Source organism: Megalobrama amblycephala, linkage group LG14 (assembly GCF_018812025.1).
Source record: "Megalobrama amblycephala isolate DHTTF-2021 linkage group LG14, ASM1881202v1, whole genome shotgun sequence".
NCBI classification, from domain to species: Eukaryota; Metazoa; Chordata; class Actinopteri; order Cypriniformes; family Xenocyprididae; genus Megalobrama; species Megalobrama amblycephala.
The window spans coordinates 36,286,574-36,294,005 of NC_063057.1; the positions used below are offsets into that span (position 1 = coordinate 36,286,574).

Here is a 7,432-nt window from a genome sequence, read left to right on the forward strand (position 1 = left end):
TGGTTTCAGCAACCAGTCATATCAGCTCAAACCACCTCCCCGCCTCTTTGCCCATTTTCAGTTATCCGGGAGTGACGTGCGGTGATGCGCAGCTAAGATGGCCGCGGCCTCATTTACGCGTCAAAACTGCTGTTCAGAACTCTATGGGTGACGTCACAGACGCTACGTCCATATTTTTTTTTACAGTCTATGGACACTACTCGTGTCACCTTAGAGCACTTCAAATGTGGTCACCCTAGGGCACTACACTGTGTTAATCCGGGCCTACATCTAAGTTAGTCATAGTCAAAAGCTTACAAATAGCCTTAAATAGCCTGTGCATACAGTAGTATTACATCTTTTATAAATTGAGATTTTGGCCAAACGTATTTTACAACAGGAAAAACTGAGAGCCCATAACCTATTGATGATGACGTAGCCTAATGTGATGATGTTTTTGCACATTGCACATTTGCACATATTCGCTGGTCAAAAACCCGGCGTAACTGCATTTGGGTTTGACACAAAGAGAGTGATCCTCGTCAGCTAGGTAAAATATAGGCTATTTCTAAGAAATTTCTTATTTGATTTATGATGGCTATCTGCTGATACACTTAATTCATTAACATTTAATCATATTATATATGGTCACACAGTATGGTTAATGTTTACGATGTTAATATGTATTTGCTCGCTAGAAATTTTTTTGAATCTATTGTATACTACTCCCCGCTCGTCTTCACATATATAAACATAGTAAAACATGGTTTTACTACAGTAATGTTGTAGTAGCTAAAAAATATTACAGAATCAGCACTGTGCTTATATTTTATCATGCAGAATGTAGTGTGTGTATTAATGTGTGTTGAGAGGGACATCCCAGTGGATCACATTGAAGTCATAAACATCTTCAAGCACATGGCTCACAGAAGATTGCTGTAGTAATTAGTTTTAAAGAAGCCCTGAAACCCTGTGTGTGTGTGTAAAAATATATATATATATATATATATATATATATATGCTATATAGACACACATACATATATAATCTATATAACTGTCATCAATAGTGAATAAATATAAAGCTTTTGATACTATTATTTTGTGTTATTTATTGGGGTTGGGGGGGGGGGTGCCCTTTTTTAGTTTCGGCACATGCCCCTCAAAAGGTCTGTGCACGGCCCTGGTGTAGAGCGTCTGTGTGTAGAGTTTTTTCTCAGAGCCTATAACAGAGGAGCATACAACAGTGTAAACACAAAATACATATTACATTTTAAGATCACAAACAATATTGATATTCAATAGATATAATACTTTAAGTATCTACTCTGTTTGCTATTTAAAACACATCTACTTAATCCATTATGTTAATAACACAACTACAAACTTTGATGTTGGCTTGAAAAGCATGAACCTCGAACCGAGACTCGAACTCGAGTCAACTTGTGCAGAGCTGCAGCAGAACGCTGCCAACAATTCTATTGCTACATCATAGCTAGTTTTCATCAGTTATTTTGTCTATGGATCGTTACATCTCTTACAGATTTCTGCTTTTCTTTTCATTTAGATACAGATAAAGTAGCACTGTATTTGAATGCATCAGCGAGAGCAACTGTGTGTGTGAATTAATCCTACCAGTGTAGCATCTCTTTGCTAATAGTGAAGTTGTAGGTTTTAGTTACTTTAAAAGCAGAAAGAAAAATATATGCCATAACTTTCAGTTTCTACACTGTTTTGTTATTTTTAAGTTATAGGACAGTTGACAAGTTTCTGTGCTCCTGGAGTTTTCCGTTTGCAATCTGCACATTATATATGAGCTACAGTTTGTGCGCATGGACGCTTGTTTCCACTATGGAATAAGAAAAAACATAAACTGCTGACATTTTCTCGCAATTGGGAGTTAAAATGTCAATGTCATTGTGCAATGTTTTTTTTTCTCACAATTGCTTTTTTTTGGCTGACTTTTCTCAGAATTGTGAGATAAAAAGTTGCAACTGCAAGTTCTCAATACTGTGTCACTACCTGATGATCCACGACTGTTTGTGTGTTTTGTGATGGTTGTTCATGAGTCTCTTGTTTGTCCTGAGCAGTTAAACTGAACTCTGTTCTTCAGAAAAATCCTCCAGCTCCTGCAGATTCTTCAGTTTTTCAGCATCTTCTGCATATTTGAACCCTTTCCAGCAGTGACTGTATGATTTTGAGATTCATCTTTTCACACTGAGAACAACTAAGGTACTTAAACTCAACTATTAAAAAAGGTTCAAACATTCACTGATGCTCCAGAAGGAAACACGACGCATTAAGAGTCAGGGGTCTGGGAATATTGGGCAGTTTTAACTGTTAAAACTGTTAAACAAGGGACTCATGAACAATCATCACCAAAAAAAAAAAAAAAAAACATCCGGGTAACGACACAGTATTAAGAACCAAAGGTTCCCAAAATTTTGAACAGGGTTATTTTCATAAATTCAGCTATTTATTTTCTTGTGGACTATATGTAAACATCTTTTATGTAAAATATCTTACTCAGGACAGTACTAAATAAAAAATAACATGCAATTTGTATGATCGCTCTTATTCTGTTAAAATTATTCACATTTTCACAGATTCTGCAAAGGGTTGCCCAACTTAACACTGTATATGACAACTATTAAGTCTGATCAGTTACAAATGATAGCACTGAACTTCAGAACAGTCTTAAGGTCTGTGTTTGGTGCTTGAAAATGACACCAAGCTTTATTCACCCAAGCCATCCTAGGTGTATATGAAGTAAAATATCTAGCTTTGGCCAGACCACTAGATATTTTACTTCATAACTTGTTAAATATGGATATTTTTCTTACACAAATGCATCGCTTCACACTTCAGAAGGCCTTCATTAACCGCACGTTGTTTGTCATTAAAGGTCCCGTTTTTCGTGGTTTTTTGAAGCTTTGATTGTGTTTATAGTGTGCAATATGACATGTTCATGTTTCGCGTGTAAAAAAACACAGTATTTTTCACATAATTTACTTATCTGTATACCGCTGTTTCCACTGTCATAAAAACAGGCTGATGACTTCCTTGTTCTATGAAGTCCCTCCTTCAGAAATACGTAACGAGTTCTGATTGTGCCAGCGGTTCCTGTGTTGTGATTCGACAGCAGCTTAGCGCTCCTTGCCCGGAAAAGTCACGCCTCTTACCATAACGTGGAGATGCATGCACTCAGTGTTATTGTAAACATGTCTTTAATTTTACCCTATCAATTTGAGCCGGAATCAGACCCGGTGATTGGACTGCGGGATGAAAATAACAGCGTTTCGATGACATGGCGACAAACACACTCTACAAACACAACTCTTGTGTATTCCTGTGGGCGGAGGTTAGTCAAAAAAACTGTTTTAGTGACGTCATTAAAGAAGGAAGTAGAGGGATGTAGTCCAAACTGGCCGTTCGATGTAGGCGACTTCTGTTAAATAAAATATCTCGCTTGGCATTGAACTTTGAGCTTTAAAATTTTACAGATTTTATTTAACATTTTTTTCGAGATGAATATATAACCTTGTACAAAAATACCATATAAAAGGGTACTGCAGGGTTTAAACATGTTTTGCAGGACATAAGGGCATGAATTTAGTAGATAAAGTGACAGTCTCTGTAAAAAACGCTTTTTTTTTCAGCGTCGCGTCATATTACGTCACTCAAGGGAGTCGATCGCCGAGCTCTGTGTTGATTCAGTGCAGAGTAGGCTGGTATGCAGTGACAGCGGTCGTGAATTAGTGTGTTTTCTGTAGTTTTTGTATTCTATTTATCAGCGTCATGGTAAATTATTGTGTTTGTGGAGGTTGCACAAACTCCAGCCTGTCAGGACATCGAGTCCAGAGGTTTAATAACAAGAAAAAGGACGCTGCTATCTTCCGTGCCGGGGTGTGTTTTGTGCAGGTGAAGATACGGGACTTCACTTCTGCATCTGCGTCGAAAAAACGTGTTCATTATAGACCGAAGGATTATCATTCTGGCGATATGATGGAGTTCAACATTGTAATACTACTGTAAATAATGATATTAAATGAATAAACTTACACACGCAATGCTTCTTCACCATTTTTACTTGAATCAATTTCAACACTGATGAATACAAATTATGTACACATACATACAGTCTCACACTCACACAAAACAGTTTTGAATTATGTGCTGGTAATGTAAATACTCCAATTTCATTCATGCCATGTATATACTGTAAACGTATATACATTCAAGTTCACACAACTACATAATCATGGCGTCATATACATCCTCACACTATCAGTGAATGGGCACGGAATAAACTCATAACACAGAATTAATGAATAAAGGATAACATTACATTAAACACATAAACTACGTTCGGCCGCCGGCAGGAGACATGATCACGGATCCGTCAGAGATGCAGCTTGATGAACACATGAATTGTGCACCGTAAATCTTTATTATTATTATTATTATTATTATTATTTTATTATTTAATTTGCTAACTACCAAATCAGTCGTGATGAGAAACGGCTATATCACGTAACTTTAGTGTGGACGGATATTAACGCGTGTGACATAGGCCTGATCAAGGTTTATTAGATTCTGTTATTAGTAATCAATAACGTTACTCCTAGATGACCAATAGCTTTGCTATTGCCTGAATCATGATAATAATCTGTACAATATTGTGATCTGAGCACATATCGTTAGCTAAGCTAACATCGGTCGCTGCCCTGTTCTCCACTGCTTCTCCTCACACAACAGCTCAATTTGTCTATTTTGACCGTTATTTTGTCTAATCCTGGTCTGTCCCTGCTCTCTTAAACACATAGCAGGCTAATTGTATGGCTGTGGTTTGTGATACGAGTATGAATAAAAATTTACAATTTCCTCAGCATCCGAACTGTCATTGCGATCCATTGTTTTCCTATTGTTTATATTGATCGCACTCCCTTGAGTTACGTCACTTCCGATTTGGCATTTTTCAGATGCGGAAGTAAAATTCTCTCACAAAAAACGACTCCAGAAGCCTATGTAGCGTATTTATATGTGTTTTTTCAAGAAAATCTATTTAATACATTATTTTTCTATACATTGAATCACTGATGCTCTAACCTGCAATATGCCCTTTAAGTGCTGCTGTTTTGTGCTGTAGAAGACGTGGATCAACTTGTCAGATGGCATTCTGGATTTTTGCGTTCGCGTACGGTGGGTCTGAATTGTCAAAACGTCTCTTAAAACGCATGCCACGGATGCGAAAAACGCAGAAAATCGAACCTGATCCGAATATTTTTTTGACGGACGAACGTTTCGGAGGCAGTGTGCAAACGCAATTGACATAACGTGAGGTCGAATTAATTTTTTTATTTTAAGTTTCACATGCAAATTTTGGACTCAGTGTGCAAAGGCCTTTAAGCTTGGGCTAATTTTAATTTGAAAGTGAACTAATCCTTAAGGGTTAAAAAATTTAGTCTCGGAGGAAAACATAATAATAATATTATTATTATTATTATTAATAATAATAATAATAATTATTATTATTATTATTAATAATAATAATAATGTTCAAATAGGTTAACAATATGTTGCATTTCTTAAACCAACATAATTTTGTTCTTGAAAATATTAGTAAATAATTACTACAAACTGTTTCTAAAAGACATTTTATTAAGATTAACAACAAAACTTACAAAACCACTTACCCATATCCTCCCATTCACTTCTGCAGGTAAATTTTTGCCAGATTGTGTCCTTCACAATGGCTGTCTGTCAGCCCCAAAGTAGGCTACCTAAAAAAATTAAAACATATCTTTCCCATTTCAACATATCTTTATGAATTACTTAAATATTATTATTTAAGTTCAAAAGAAATAATCAGATTAACACTTTTAAGTAGCAAATGCACAGTATCCGTATTCATATAGAACACAATATCGCATAACGACGGATTAAAGTACCTTTGTTGTAAATTAAGACTTTTTGTTGCATCATCAGTGTCCATATTTAAGTAGGCCGTTTGGATTCTGGATGAAAACAAATCTAAAAGTTAGCTGTTATTCTAAAGCAGTATACACCCACAATTAATGTAATTGTCATGTCATTCTAAGAAAGATCTAACGGATTTTAGTGTATACGTAAAGGATAAACGAAAGATGTAAACTGAAAAAGACATTTAAAAACTTACATTCCAGTATTTATTGTTGAGGGTAGAGTTCCGTTGACCAGAAGACAGTTCTGTTGTTTGGGCCACAAACTGTCCCAGGCCAGCGGGTAAAACATCCTCCATCACAACTCTGTATCTGCCGCGACTCTGTTTGTGAACGAGTCCGTACTCGCTTTTTCCGTCAAAAAGACAATCAGACCAGGGACATTTTGCGCCAATTTCTTCAACTACCATTCGCGCTGTTCGTCAATTTCAAATGTTCCTACGTCACGAGAAAAGCACGCTGTGATTGGTGGATTTACGCGTCGATCTACCATGGCCCAATCAGCGCCTCTCGTCTCCTGTAAACACCCAGTAGATTGCCATATTTTAAAATAAGCACTTTTTAACGAGGCTGAGTTGAAAATGTTCTCTAACCTTGTAATCAAATATAAACTGTAGCTACATTTGTTTGTTGCAAATTTACAGAAAATGCCATTGAGATGTTAATATTGTTAATAAAGATATTAAAGGGATAATTCACCCAAAAATAAAAATGTCATTATTTACACACCCTCAAGTTGTTCCAAACCTGTATAAATGTATTTGTTCTGTTCAACACAAAAGAAGATATTCTGAAGAATGTGGGAAACTGAACAGTTCTGGGGCACCATTGACTTCCATAGTATTAGACCCAAAGCAACCTTGGTTACAAACATTCCTCAAAATATCTTCTTTGTTCAACAGAAACTCGAGGGTAGGTAAATGATGACAGAATTTAATTTTTTTTGGGTGAACTATCCCTTTAATATTGCTTGCCAACTGAAAACAAAGTTTCCCCATTTAGGCTACAGTTAATACAATCTTTTTAAAACAAATGACATTAATTACACATAAATTTCCCTTAGTAAAAAGTAAATTGAGTAAGATAGTGTAAAAGGTGCGAGTGTGGATTAGTAATCTGGTCCCCAGGTATCAAGGAGAAAAAATGTTGGCCCTCGTCAATATCAAAGTTGTCCATCCCTGCCCTATGGTAAACACGTTCGCGCAACAATTCAGCCAAATACGAGACTTTCCCTTCCCCCAGAATTCATCTCACTTTTGCAGTCAAGCCAGTGTTCAGCTAAAATAATGCATTTCATCTTTTGTTTCTTATTATATTTTGTATCTTATTATATGTTGTTTCTTTTGAGTTCAGCCCAATGCTGTTTCACACAATGGTGTTAAAAACATGATGCCAGCCAGACCCAGAACCAAAACAGAAGTGCCAGATGTAATGATGATCTGGCCCAAACTTCATCACAATCTGGAATAATAT

General features: G+C 36.3%; 1 long non-coding RNA gene across 1 annotated transcript; it reads right to left on the reverse strand.

Moving 5' to 3' along the window:
* Positions 1-580: 580 nt before the first annotated feature.
* On the reverse strand, positions 581-6,728 carry LOC125245033. The gene is made up of 4 exons (XR_007179423.1): positions 6,157-6,728; positions 5,930-5,995; positions 5,675-5,761; positions 581-1,201 (listed from the first exon to the last, which is right to left on the reverse strand). It is a non-coding gene; the product is annotated as an uncharacterized LOC125245033 (long non-coding RNA).
* Positions 6,729-7,432: the final 704 nt, after the last annotated feature.